The 15,453-nt window shown below is 33.3% G+C and overlaps 1 protein-coding gene across 3 annotated transcripts in view; it reads right to left on the reverse strand.

The window, feature by feature from the left end:
• LOC128864836 (RB1-inducible coiled-coil protein 1) overlaps window positions 1-13,100 on the reverse strand; it is a 37,409-nt gene extending 24,309 nt beyond the window's left edge. Inside the window, exons 1-2 of one of the 3 annotated variants that reach the window (XM_054104610.1) lie at window positions 4,250-4,425; window positions 3,967-4,129 (exon numbers count right to left, since the gene is read on the reverse strand). The gene's annotated coding sequence lies outside the window, so the exon portion shown is untranslated. Of the gene's footprint in view, window positions 1-3,966; window positions 4,182-4,249; window positions 4,426-12,134 lie in introns of those variants that run through there. The other 2 variants (XM_054104604.1, XM_054104596.1) reach the window with 2 other exon arrangements.
• Between the last annotated feature and the right edge of the window lie 2,353 nt (window positions 13,101-15,453).

Raw genomic sequence — 15,453 nt, forward strand, 5'->3', positions numbered from 1 at the left:
CACATTAAATTCTCAAATTTCGTAAGAAATTATTCACTGTTCCAAAATCTACTCCAAAAAAATTCACAAACAATTTTTACATGTTGCACTTACGTTTTTTCCTTATGGCATCCAAATCAGAAAGAAATATTGACACATTGTAACTCACACTGTCAATTTGACAGTTCAGTTCCGTCCCAAGCGTTAAAAAAGTAAGCGACATTATGGCTGGTTCAAAAGAACGCTGTACCCGTTGCCAGTGCTCCGAATTACAACCAAACTTTACGAAACCCATTTTCAATACTTACTTAACAATGTGCGTAAGTTTGGTTTAATTCGGTGCAAAGACACGGCGGGTCCACGTTTTGGCATATATTTCGAGACCCTAGTCATCAATAGGTATGAAAATTACCCCGTATGAAAGCACTTATCAACAGCTTTTATTTGATATCCATATTGTACAAACACATTCTAGGGTCCACGTTTTGACCTATATCTCGAGACCCCAGTCACGGAGCGGCATGAAAAATACTCTGTACTAAAGCATTCACCAACAGCTTTCATTTGATACCACATACACGTCCGAAGGTTACCCGGGTCCACGTTTTGACCTATATCTCGAGACCCTATCTACCAATAGGTATTCAAACTATACGGAAATCATCTTCAATACCTACTTAACAATGTGTGTAAGTTTGGTTTCATTCGGTTCAAAGACACGGCGGGTCCACGTTTTGGCATATATTTCGAGACCCTAGTCATCAATAGGTATAAAAATTACCCCGTATTAAAGCACTTATCAACAGCTTTTATTTGATATCCATATTGTACAAACACATTCTAGGGTTCACGTTTTGACCTATATCTCGAGACCCCAGTCACGGAGCGGCATGAAAAATACTCTGTACTAAAGCATTCACCAACAGCTTTCATTTGATACCCATATTGTACATACACGTCCGAAGGTTACCCGGGTCCACGTTTTGACCTATATCTCGAGACCCTATCTACCAATAGGTATTCAAACTGTACGGAAATCATCTTCAATACCTACTTAACAATGTGTGTAAGTTTGGTTTAATTCGGTTCAAAGACACGGCGGGTCCACGTTTTGGCATATATTTCGGGACCCTAGTCATCAATAGGTATAAAAATTACCCCGTATTAAAGCACTTATCAACAGCTTTCATTTGATATCCATATTGTACAAACACATTCTAGGGTCCATGTTTTGGTCTCTATCTCGAGACCCTAGTCACGGAGCGGATGGAAATACTCTGAACTAAAGCATTCACCAACAGCTTCCATTTGATACCCATATTGTACATACACATCCGAAGGTTACCCGGGTCCACGTTTTGACCTATATCTCGAGACCCTATCTACCAATAGGTATCCAAACTATACGGAAACCATCTTCAATACCTCCTTAACAATGTGTGTAAGTTTGGTTTAATTCGGTGCAAAGACACGGCGGGTCCACGTTTTGGCATATATTTCCAGACCCTAGTCATCAATAGGTATTAAAGCACTTATCAACAGCTTTCATTTGATACCCATATTGTACACACACAACCAAAGGTTACCCGGGCCCACGTTTTGACCTATATCTCGAGACCCCAGTCACGGAGCGGCATGAAAAATACTCTGTACTAAAGCATTCACCAACAGCTTCAATTTGATATCCATATTGTACAAACACATTCTAGGGTCCACGTTTTGGTCTCTATCTCGAGACCCTAGTCACGGAGCGGCATGAAAAATACTCTGGACTAAAGCATTCACCAACAGCTTCCATTTGATACCCATATTGTACATACACATCCAAAGGTTACCCGGGTCCACGTTTTGACCTATATCTCGAGCCCTACTTCCAAAATAAAGTATAATCCTTGTTACTCGTGGATGATGTAGCTTTCGAATGGTGAAAGAATTTTTAAAATCGGTCCAGTAGTTTTTGAGCCTATTCGTTACAAGCAAACAAACAAAGTTTTCCTCTTTATAATATTAGTGTATATATTCGAAATCAGTTAAGTGTCGCTAAGCTTTTCCGCATGGTACGTGTCTGCCAATACTCCGATGACTGTAGTCATTAAAACCACTGGAATACATACACACATACATACACGTACTTGTAGATACATTTATTCTTATTCCTTTGTTCCGATTTCACCAAATAAAGCAATCGTTGTGGCGCGATAAGAAGTTACGAACAAGACAAGTGAATTGGCATTGGCCTAAAATCTTGGACATTGTCTAAATAATATTGGAAAATGATGCTGATCCAAGAATATGCCCTTGAAAATATATGTATGAAACAGATGCCTCAAACTAAATATAGATCGAGTCCGATGACATGAAATATAATATTTGATTGTTATTCTTTGCGTACGGTGTCCGGCTATAAAATTTGATATTTAAATTAAGAAAAAAAAGTATGTATACAGTGTCAGAAAATATGATTGGATTTTTTGAAAGTTTTGTCAAATGCCTGTGTATTTTTATTTATTTACGATTGTCGATTGTCAAATACAAAATACATAGCAAATGATAGAATTCATAGCAAATAATAACATCAACACAAGAGCTGATAGCCTCTGATGCTAGTGCAAAATTAGAAAAAAAAAAAATTTATATAAACTAGTAATATCTTATTTATTTTTTGAGTCGATCAATTGTAGCAAATTTTCAAAATTTTGCATTACATCTTTTTTTGTTTTTGAAAATTATCGTAGTAAGGAAAATGAGGATATTGGTCGATTTCGCTTGCTTGGATGAAGAATAAAATGTGTATCAGGTTTCACTAAAACCTATTAATTCTCGCTTAAGTTAGCGATCAGATATGGCTACATTCCATTTCCATCATAACTACATATCTCGATCTCTTTATTACACTACAGTTATGTGCACAAAATTATAATACCCTTGTGCACACCACAACACTTTTTCAAATAGAGAAAGGTTTGGTAACAAAAAACTGGGAAATGAGAGTAACTGCACCTAAAGCTACGGCGACACGCTCATACATTTGCTGTCCAGCAATTTATATGTGTGCGTGTCGGGTGCATGACGCTTGCCTGCGAAAAAATCTAAAATTTTTGATTTTCATCATGCAAAAGCCGACAACAAGTATGTGTGACACGAAGCAAGTACGTGTGTCACCCGACACGCACACATACATATAACCTGCTGGGCAGCAAATGCATGAGCGTATCGTCGTAGCTTAAAAATTAACGAAAATAGCACTTTACATACAACAAAGTCTTAATTTTTAATTTCCACCTTTTCTTTCACTTCCTTCACAAGCACTAAACATAACAAAAATGTGATCTCACAAAGAAACTTAGTTTACATTGGCTCCATTTAATGGCCATTTTGAGATCGTATGTTTTTAATATGCACGAACAATCTAATTACTCTCAAATTTCTCCTCAAACGCACTCGTTCTTCGCACTCTTTCTATTGGTCTCGCCAAACGACATGGCTTGAATCATAAGGGGTGCTCGCATCAATTTCGTTACTTCGCCGCTCGGTTAGTTGGTTGTCCGGCAAATGTTTTTTTTTTTTACTTATTTCTGTTAGTTTAATCATTTTGCACTACCACTATTTTTTTAATGTTTTCATTACCACTAAATTTTTCAGTTTTTCAGTGTTTTAACTATCCGCTTATTGCATTAATTATTTAGTGCACTATGCACTCAACCCTGGTTTTGTAATGCTCTTACACACCAGCTGATTTATAGCAATTTCATTATATACCAGCAAAATCTAAAACAAAAAACTAAAAATGTCGGAACATAGCGAGAAAGCAAAAATTATTGATCAACTTATTTAATTGAATTATTAATTATTTAAAAGCGCTGCGAAGCAACTTGCTTTGATTGAAGCTAAATAAATAAATATATCAGAATTCATTGTATAAACTTAAGCCAACAGTACATATTTTTTATTCAGTATCACAGAAATTTTTCAAAAACAAAAAATTACCTATTTAGTTTTTTCCTTCACTTTTGATATTTTGAACTTCAACTTCGGATCCGACTATTAAGTGCTAATTGTCGAACAGCTGACTTGTAGTTTACCAACTACCGATCAAATTGTCAAGTTTGCCACCGCGACACTTCGTTACTTGGCGCTTTCGTTGGATTTACTAAAACAAAATAAATAACGACTGATTGCTTTGTTGCTCCGTGTAAAGACCACTATTGAGTAAGTAAAAACACTAACTAACCGTTTGAAACTTCTTTTAGCACTTTACGAGTATACTTACATACAACATTAGCGCGCACATCCCTTGTTGAATGTTTAGTATTTCGTATGAATATTCGCCATTAATATTCCTGGCTCATTCAGCTAGCATATGATGTTAATTTTTGAATATGTCCCTATGTAAATGATTATGCAGGTAGTAAAATAGGGATTTCTTGAAGAAACGTAGTTTCATCGACCATAGGACGACTGTTACTGTTTGCCTGGAAAAAATTGATGGACCGAAATTTGTAAGACACATATGTATGTACGTATGTATCTACTACTAAGTACACATAGTCAGCATTGCAGATGTGGAAGACGAGCTACCTCAGCTGGAAAGAAAACTTGTTTTAAGGTACTTCACGCGAACCGCGTTTGAAAAACTGCAAGCATAATAGGCCCGCCAAAATGAGTTTGTTGCGTCCACATATGAATTGTTGGCACCACATTTAACTAACATCCAGCCGTATTGATTAAGTGTATTTGTATAGAGAATGCCAAATTCATCTCGGACGTTTTGTCGGCCAATTCGCTACTTTTGTCGCACGGAAAGTCCCGTGCTACAACAACAAACATATGTACTATACATAGATGTCATGCAAAACAGCTGATTTGTATGTATCCAGCAATACTTTCATTGTGGCATCGTTTGCGTTTGGTTTCTGCCATAGCCGACGCAACGGACTCATTCTGGCGCGCCAATACCCGATATTGCGACAGTAAAAGATTCTACGAAATGAGAAAATCTCTTTCAAACCACAAAAATTCAAACTGAAAGAAGTAGACCGCTCGCTTACCGCCAAATAAATTCGCCTTGCTTTGGCATTTGCTATCGCTATGCTGCCGTGCTGAAACAAGCTTCGCAGCAAAGCAACAGAAGTTTCTTGTTTTGGTTTTTTTTTTCTTTCGCTGTAGCAAATTAATTTTTCGCAGTCGTAGAAGAGTTAAAGAAAAAACTGAACACAATTTCAAACGCGATTATAAGTATATACACATACATATACAGTTGCGGAAATAAAAATTCAAACAGGTCACACTCTCCATAAAAAAAACCTGAACTTTTTATAAACAGAAACAACTATTTTTTTTGTTTGCCATATTGAAAGCCTTGAGCGTTCCAAAAGGTATTTGTTCGCTTCGCCGCCCGATCACTGATCTTTGTGGATCCAATCCCATCCTACAGTGACAGATGGAAGCTAAAAAACTTAAAAACATTAAACAGCAGAAAAACTATTCTCTTCCTCTCCCTCTCTATTGTGAAGATAAGTACATGAAAGACCTGATTCAATTCTAGTTTACACCAACAAGTTCGAAATTAATTACATAAATTTTTTTGATATTTCGGAGCAGTTTAAGAAATTGCAATTTAAGATTTTTAGTACAATATATTATATAAATTATTATTTCTTAGTATGAGGGCAGCTAATACCCGTATGTGTTGTCTGCGGTCTTTTACTGATAAAACTATCCAATAAGCAAATCAGCTGTTCGCTAATCCGTGTAGCAACCGTCTGTCACACTAGAATTTTAATCAGAATTAACTGCGCCGGTAATCCTGATTAACGTTGCCGTCTGTCTAGATTTTAAAGTTTTTTTGAATAAAACAAATTGAATCTGTAAAAATTATTTTTCTTCTAAATTATGGAAGAATAATTTTAGTGCCGCTCGTAGTTTAAGCACGGAATTGGTAATAGCCAGTAAATGAACTATTGTTAATAAAAAAATAAAATATAAATAAAGAAATAAACAAAAACAAAAAAAAAATAAAAAAATAAATAAAAAAATAAATAAAAACAAAAAATAATAATAATAAAAAATAAAATAAAAATAAATAAAAAATAAACAAAAAAAAAATAAACAAATAAATAATTTGTAACAAGTAATAGATTTTTTATTTTCTCGGATAAAATGCTTCCTCCTTATATAATCTTTCTTATTTTTATATTACTAGAATATTGCCCTAATAAATTTAAAACAAAACAACTAAAAAATAAATAAAAAATAGAAATAAATAAATAAAAAATAGAAATAAATAAAAAAAAAAAACAAATAAATATTTTGTAACAAGTAATAGCGTTTTCTTTTCTCGAATAAAATGCTTCCTCCTTATATTATCTTTCTTATTTTTATATTACAAAAATATTGCCATACGCCTAGTGAAATTGTTTGGTTTTCCATATGAGAAGTATAGAACAATAAAAAATTAACACTTCCACATTTACATTTACATTATATTTAATAATAATAAAATAAATGCGCATTATATCATATATCAGAACAAAAAACTACCACTTTTTGTAACAATTAAAGTCTTCATACAATTATTTGGATGAACTCGTGTACGCAGTCAAACAAGAATCACTCACTTTTTGTATGGGGTAGAAATGCCACATATCCGTCAGTGCAAAAAAGTTTGAGAAAAGAATATGCTGAGAATAGAATACGATAATTGTACAGGTCTGGCACAGGGTGGAATAAACACGAGAAAAGAAAACACCATTAGCTAATTAATAAAATATATGTATATGCAAATGCTCTATTGTAAACGTAAAAAAATTTAAAAACATAAAAATAATATTATTTTAAAAATATTTTTATTTTGTTGTTAAAAAAATTTCAATATATTCGCGCGCAAAAATCTAATGCACTCGTTTGGCATTTACATTTTTATGATCGTAACTGTATATACTCCCTTTGGCTTGAAACTCCCCAGTGCTAAATGCATTTCAGGTTTCTCCTTTTTTGTAAATAACGCAATTTAATTGTAAGTACATGTCATTAGCCATGTAGTGAAAATATGATTTTGTTTATGAGTATGTATATACTTATACATGCATGCACATGTATGTGAGAGTACATAGCTACATACCTACATACTTCCGCATACATACATACTACGTGCATATGAAAATACACATTTATTTTGCGCTCCATCGCTTTGCTACCACCTTTCGCCACTTTTCTTTATTTTCCCCTGCTGAGGGTGAAACTAAGTGTTGTTGGTAGAGTAACTACTAACAGTGGATACTGCGCAAACAATAATGAACAAATAGGATTTTTGATATGTGTGACAAACAATTGTAATTTGAAATAAACTCGAACTATCAGATTAAATAAATGGATTTATATATGAATTTATAAACTATATGAAGGGGTTTGGGCTACTAGGCCATTTTTCCCCCGCAAGAAGTGCAGACGTTATGGATCTTATTATGTTTTGATAGGATAATTCGATGGGTGTTTTTTTTTGCGAAATAGCCCACCTTAGAATTAAATTGCTGAAATATTTGCGTAATTTCTGGCATTTATATAGGTGCACCTGTGTGCGATGAATTACCAAGCGTTTAATAATTTTAATCACAAAAGTTTTAATAAAATGTAAACAAACAATTTTCAACTTTTTATACAGGTTATGCAGTTTTATAGCCCATTCAATATTAGTGCAACTTTCAAGTGACTCAAAATTTTCGTTGATTTTTGTCAATTTTTACGCTGAAGTGTTGAACCTTTTCTTCCACATAAAAGCCTAGAATATAAAGAGAAAATTACCGAAATTTGTTCTAGTGTTGTATTGCGATTTGTGGGAGTATTTGCTCAGACGGAAACTCACGATAAGGTCGAAAAAGGCAAAGCGGAATAAACGTTCACTGGAAAGACAATACCTGTAATGATTGCGTCATGACCCAAAGTGGGTATCGAACCCAGGTTAAGTTATATACGGACCGTACCACACATATATTGAACAACTAAGCAAACAAATATACTCGAAGTAATATTGCCACATATTCGTTTATAAGTCAAGTACATACATTCATCGTCGAGAAGGTGCAACTTCCGACTCAAAATACACCATACCTGTATTACTAGAAAAACGTGGTCGTTCTCTTTCTTATGCCCGCAGCTGTATCTGTGGCGTGAGTAGGTAAATAAACTTATTTGTTTGCATAAGCTTTCTTATCGATATTTTCCCAGCCACCTGCACTTATTGCATCATGACCCACTATGGGTATCGCACCCGGACCGACCTAACGCATAAATAAAATGGCGTTTTCTGAAACATCTTAACCATTATTTCTTATAAGGAACTTGAAGCGTTTTATTTTTTTTTTGGTAAATTTTCTCGTAGCCGTGCACATTTTTGTGGGAAGTTGTACGTTAACGGATATGACTGCCGTATTTAATTAAAGATACATCAAAACAATGTGCTATTTTAAAAATAAATAAAGTTGAAAATGTTTAGTGAGCTGCTCGTGATCAACCGCATTTGATGCTTGCCAACAACAAAATGTTTGCCTTTTTCAAAATATGTAGGTCAAAAATTAAGTGAACTCTAATAATTTAACGTTATTCAACCACTGTACAAATCTACCACACAAAATACAAACTAAAAACTCCAATAATTTGTTTACACAAAATAAGGTCAACGTATGGGGTTTTGAGAGTCGTTTTATCTTTTTGCTGAAAAGCTTTGGTTAAAAAGGAATAATAAAAAAAAATAGAAGCCGAACGGAAAATTATTAATGTATGCAAGCAAGCTTGATTCTCTTTTGTTGTTGCATTTGTTGCTTATTTTTTACGCTTTCACAGGGATTATTGCTTATCTCTCCGTGTTTACTACCACTCTTTGAACGTAGTGAATATCTAGAAAGCCATGGTATCAACGAAATTAGCGGGCATGATAAGCTGCGATGCTATGCTGAGTCTGCATAATAATCGCGCTGCCACATTTTGAAAAGCTTTAGTTTTGACGATTTATTTATTTTTTATTTAATTTAATTTTATAAAAATATTGTTCGTAACTTTTTTTTATTAAAATATTGTTCGTAACTTTTTTTTCATAAAAATATGATTTGTAACTTTTTTTTTATAAAAATATTGTTCGTAATTTTTTTTATAAAAATATTGTTCGTAATTTTTTTCTCATAAAAATCTGATTCGTAACTTTTTTTTTTATAAAAATATTCGTAAATTTTTTTCATAAAAATATGATTCGTAACTTTTTTTTTGATAAAAATGTTGTTTGTAATATAACTTTTTTTTATAAAAATATTGTTCGTAACTTTTTTTTTATAAAATATTGTTCGTAACTTTTTTTTTATAAAAATATTTTTCGTAGCTTTTTTTATAAAAATGTTGCAACTGTTTTTCATAAAAATATTATTCGTAACTTTTTTTTTCATAAAAATATTGTTCGTAACTTTTTCTTATAAAAATATTGTTCGTAACTTTTTTTTACAAAAATATTGTTCGTAACTTTTTTTTTATAAAAATATTGTTCGTAACTTTCTTTTTATAAAAATATTGTTCGTAACTTTTTTTTTATAAAAATATTGTTTGTTACTTTTTTTTATAAAAATATTGTTCGTAAAATTCCAAACTTTCTACAAAATTAAAAAAAATCTCACCAAATTAAAAACAACAAGTTTTCATAATTTGTAGAATAAATCTTTATCTGCAGTTTCGTAGCCCGTTCATTTTTGGTTTAATATTGTGTATGCTTAAATATGCACAAAATTCGCATTTATTTTGGACAATTATTTGGTAATCGTGTTGCGTCTGTTTTCCCATATACAAAAAGTTCGTGCATTTGTTTTATAGAAACTACATAACAACAAAATAATTATCAAAAATCAACACGAATTTTGAGCCATTTTAAACTTGAACCATATTGTGCCGAAATTAAATGGGCTATAACAATTTCTGAACATTGCGAAAAAACAGTTTGAAATTTGTATGACAATTAGTTCAAATTTTTTCAATTTTATACAAAGTTTGAAACTTTGAGTTATACTCGTATGAGTTCTCTTGTAATATGAGCAATGCATATTTTTAGTAAGAAAAAATATTGTATATGTAAATAGTTAAAACTTTGCTGAATGTTACACTGCAATTTTTTGAACGCCTCTGTGTGCCCGTAAAATTTGTGCTTTCGTTTTGAACTTTTTGCATACATATTTCCCTCCATTTTGAAATAATTAGTGATAGTGGTCGCCCTATTTTTCAGTTAAGACATTTTTTATGGTAATTACACCATAACTTAACCCTTATATTATCAACTTTTGTTCTCCTTTTCTTTAGAAAACACTACAGTAATCTGGCTGTCTGGCATGTTTCCCACAAGGAAAGTGAAGGAAGATGACAGATTTTCTTAATCATTTCTACCACGGAAGGTAACTGTTAAACACGATACTGAAATCGATCTCCAAGAGATCTGCTGGCCACATTTTCATTGCACAATACTTGTCCAGTTCAAAGTAGAGGCCTGCTCTTTGTGCGTTACTTGCCTTTCAAAGTCTTGAGACTCGTGCAAATCCCTATATTATCAACTTCAACTTACAGTGGAATGAGGTGTTAAGTGACATGAATACATTTTTGTCTTTTTCTACGAGTTTGCTTATCACTAGAAAAAAAAAAAAAAAAAAAAAAAACGCCGGTAATATGCATACTTGATGATTAAATCAATTAAGATTTTTCGCCTTTCGTATACGTAGTAATAAATTAAATATTTTCAGTTTTATATATTTATTAATAAAGTTTATTGCGTAAACTCTGAAACTTTCGCACTAAAACTAAAAAAAAAACCTCAAAAGTAGGCTACGGAATACAACTTTGCCGATAATCAACATGTCGATCATTGAGTTGTATTACTTTTATAGGGTAGTTCAAAAGTGATAAATATCACTATTTGTAATATAAATAAAATATACAGTGGCGAACACGAAAATCTGAGTATTTTCTTAACCTTTAACTTACTACTTTTTCTTATCTCTGTTTTTTGTTTGTATAAAAAGGAAGTTGAAATAAACCAACAATGTTTCAGAGAAACAAAGAAAGTTTATTTAATTAAAAGAAAGAAAATTATGTAAAATTTATTACCACCTCTACGTTTAAAAGTTCCCCCTCATAAGTTGAAACTTAAACAAATTTTTTGTGTCGCACGAGGTTTAGTTTTGATTTTGATTCAAAATTATATCTTATAATATGCATATATACAAACGTACAAGTCAATATATTTAGTTTAAATTCAAAAAAAAAAGAAGGAAAAATGAAGTAATAATAAACTCACGGTTGGCAAAAATTGGCAGTCAATTTATATTCTTAATGTATTTCTTTTAAATCATCTATTAATTGAAAAAAAAAAATTATTTATCAACATATTCGCTCTCACAAAGCAAATTAGTAAAACCTATAATAGTTTTAGTGTCCGGATTTCAATGTCTAAAACTGTATAAAAGCACTCGTTTTTCCTGCATAACCCTGATATAAATATGAAATAAGTAGGTGGTGTTACCGCGTGGTTAAAAGAGAAAGAAGTGCTATCACATTTTCATAGGCCGAAAATCATTGTAAATAAAGGACTCGAATATTAAAATCTGCATTGAAAGAAAATATATGTACATGCATATATGTATGTATGTATATGTGTGGATATATAAATACAAATGCATTAACATTAATGCATGCATACACAACAAATTCATACAATTTGTTTTGTGGGGGAGCGTTTGAAGGGCTATGATTTGTCTGTCTAAAATGAATGCTCTAGCTGCAGGCGCGCAAGGGTTACGACGGTTATACCTGACATATTCATAGATATGTATGTACTATACATTCAGCTGTATGTAACAAACTAAAAACAACGACCAACTCACATATGAATTTGATTCATATGTATACAGGTACATGGTTGCAGTTGCAGTCGCACGTACAAGCGTTAGAGCGAAACAGCGACAAAAACAATGACAAAATGCATGTAAATGGGGAAACTGAGCGTGATTGAATAGAAAAGTAGTCAAGAAGAGATGAAATATTCTTTAGAGAGCAAATTGAAAACGGAAAATGGAAAATAGAGAAAACAGAAACGGAAAAAATAAACGAGAAAACTAAATGAAGGAACTACTTACCCAGCAATTTGGCTGATGATTGATTAATATGAACTTTGCTAGTATAGCAAAATTTAAAGTTCAACAGCAAAATTTCATGGGAAAGCTGATTTCGTTTATTCATAAATCAGCTGGAACTCAAGGAGTTGCTTATTTCCATCCAACCTCCATATACTTGTGGATACTTGGTCCTTTATGATTTTGTAATAGGCGAGTTTGTCAACGAATATGTCGATTTCCAAACTCGTACAGCAAGTGATTTTTATATTTTCTTTTATTTCTACGTTGTCTTCTTGTATAAACTTCTTTCACAGCTCTTTAGCCAGTTTTTCTTCGACGACTTGCTCGTTGTTTAATGCTTAGCGTTGCCCGTTTACAAGTACTGCGTATATATTTATTTGCTTTTTTTTGGAGCTTGATTGCGTGTGTGTATGTTCTTTATTTATGCTTGCTCTTTATCTGTTTCGCTTCTTATATGCTTCGGTCCCTTACAATTGCTCTATTCATTATTTTTTCTATTAGTTATCTCGTTCCTTCGATTTACCTAATTCTCAATTCAATCGCGTGAAGAATTAAAGATGTCACCATCGAATCGAATTTTTTACACCCAAAAAGAAACTTCAAGACGAATATATAATACCAACTCCAATGTTATTCCATAATTTCAAATATTCTTCCTTTCGTTTATTTTCGTATTTTCTTTGAATTGCACTAATACTTTGTTCGAATCACACAAATACGGTTCTCCTTGTATATGTATTCATTATATTTTTATTTTTGCTGGCCTCAATGGGGCTTTCAGCTGATTTTTTGAAAATTTATTATCATCTAACTAACCTTCACTTACAGAATCGTTCTCATCACTTTTATCTTGATTACGATAGCATTTCGCGTTTAATTTTTCTAATAAAAATTAAAAATTAGAGCATATAAAAAATTTCTAGCACAACAACGCACTTTTCGACTTCCAATGTGTAATGAGGGAAGAAAAACTCTGCTGACTGCATTGAAGGGGCAAAAGATTTTTAATTACATAGCTGCAGAGTTGCATTTGCTTATGGTAATAAGCATATATAGCGTACGGAACGGATGTATTCTTACGCAGATACGCATTAAATATATTCATCGATGAACTAGAAAACGTCTTAGCCTTCTGCGAATAATTATAGGAGTGAATATTGAGCCGATTTAGAGTTAATTCATAAATAAAGGACAGTCATCGAAATAACCCGGACATTGTCTACGATGAAGAGAATGCAAAGGTGTTAATTGGCTCTCAGCAAATTTGAAGTAATCAGCTGATTTGTTGACTTAAAAAAGGAATATGACAGCGATTTGTTTACAACAGAAGTCGCCAAAAATTAAGATTGTGTTTTTTATACATGAATTTCGTTGCGGCTTGAAAAAATACACATCTTTATCCACCCATTTATATACATTAAGCCGCTAATTGTGGTAATACACAAAACAGTGTACAAAACGCAAACAATAATACCCCATTGGCCAGTGAAGTTTGCTATCAATGCTGGCCATGTTCACAAATGAAGAACCAAATTGAAAGTCCTAGACCATGCTGTGCTTCTCGCAAATTGCTGCTGATGATAGCTGTCATGTATAATTTGTATTTGCATGAAATGAATGCAACACAACATTTTTTTTTATACCCGCATCTAAATTTCATTTTATCTATTTAATTCATTTTGATCACGATTTATATTTAACAACAATATTGAAAACTTGGTTAATACAAATATGACTACCTTTTGCTCATCCGGGCAAAGTTTTACTAATATTTACCTCGAATAATTTAAATGCAAAAATTGAAGTACTTAATTTATATTTCTAATTTTCTTTGCATAAGTAATGGATCCAAAAAGCAAAATTAAATATGTGTAATTGTTTAGTTATATGTAGATTCCATCGCCTGTAATACATTCAAAACCATTACATCGCAAGAAAAAACTTATCAGACCAATCATCACTTACGCCTCTGTTGCCTGGTGGCGACGGGACTTGGTTAAGTACACACTCCGCGAACTATACAGGCTGCAAAGAAGCGTATGTTTATGCATTACGGGTGCCATGAGTACAACCTTCGGTGATGCCCTAAATGCTATGCTTGAATTGCTCCCCTTGGATCTTAAGATACAACAAGAAGCAATGTGTAGACTCCAGCAATATGGTTTCTGGCCCGAAGACGAAACTTCGGGGCACAAAGAAATCTTTAAGTTGCTATCTGAGCAGTATCCACTGTTTTTTGGCACCTAAAGACGACCTGATACCCATAGTTTCATTAGGAAGGAAATTTGAAGAAAGATTTCCATTACGTGAACAATGGAGCAATCCAGAATGCATTGGAGGTTTGACGGATATTTTCTTTACCGATGGGTCCAAGAATGAAATAGGGTCTGGAGCCAGATGGTACTTAAACGATAGTAATAAGTATCACTATGCTGTGGGGGAAATGGCAACTGTTTTCCAAACGGAAATTTTTGCCAGCCTGAAGTAGCCGAATGGATAATCGAGAGGAGATGGAGCGGGAAACAAATTGGAGTTTTCAGTGACTGTCAGGCTGAACTGAAGGCCCTGGAGAAGGCCCAGAGCCAATAATAGCGATCAGCGATTATATATGCAATTTACATATAGAGCGATGGGCTGTGACAAATTCGAACAGAAAACTGTTAAACTTTCTACTAAAACTTGAAAGGAAAGACGTTCGGTTGATGGTCGGTGTTATTATTACAGGACACATCTCATGGGGTCAGCATATGACCACCATTGGAATCATTGAGAACCCAATGTGCCTGTTTTGCTTGAAGGAGGCGGATAGCACGTAACACTTTCTCTGTGAGTATCCTGTCTTTGCTAGAGCAAGCCTACGAGTTTTGTGTTCTGATGTCGTGAGAATGAGTAATATTCGTTCTCTTAAACTGGAGGATATTTACAGGGTTGCCAAAAAATCTGGAAAATTCTCACAGGACTAACTACCTTTATATCTGTCTCTATTCTTTCCTATCTATTTCTCTGACACTTTTCCCCTTCCCCCCTTGACTATCTACCCTCTTTTCAGAGCTTTATATCCACTGTTTTTTTGAGCCTGAGTATATAGGAGCCACGAAATCTCTTGATGCTCCTGGGCTCGACATATTCAAATTTTAATTTCAAGAAAAAACTAAGTCATTTTGTTCGGATACGCCTTGGAAATATAGGCGTCCTTCATTATGGAATAAAGGAAAAGTCACATCGTTGGGCTCTTCTGTTTTGGGGCTGTCAATTACCAAATGTCAAAGTTTCTTCAGCACTTGAGGCCGAACCGAACTAAAGGAACCACAGGAAAATA

The sequence above is a fragment of the Anastrepha ludens genome, chromosome 2 (genome assembly GCF_028408465.1).
Source record: "Anastrepha ludens isolate Willacy chromosome 2, idAnaLude1.1, whole genome shotgun sequence".
NCBI classification, from domain to species: domain Eukaryota; kingdom Metazoa; phylum Arthropoda; class Insecta; order Diptera; family Tephritidae; genus Anastrepha; species Anastrepha ludens.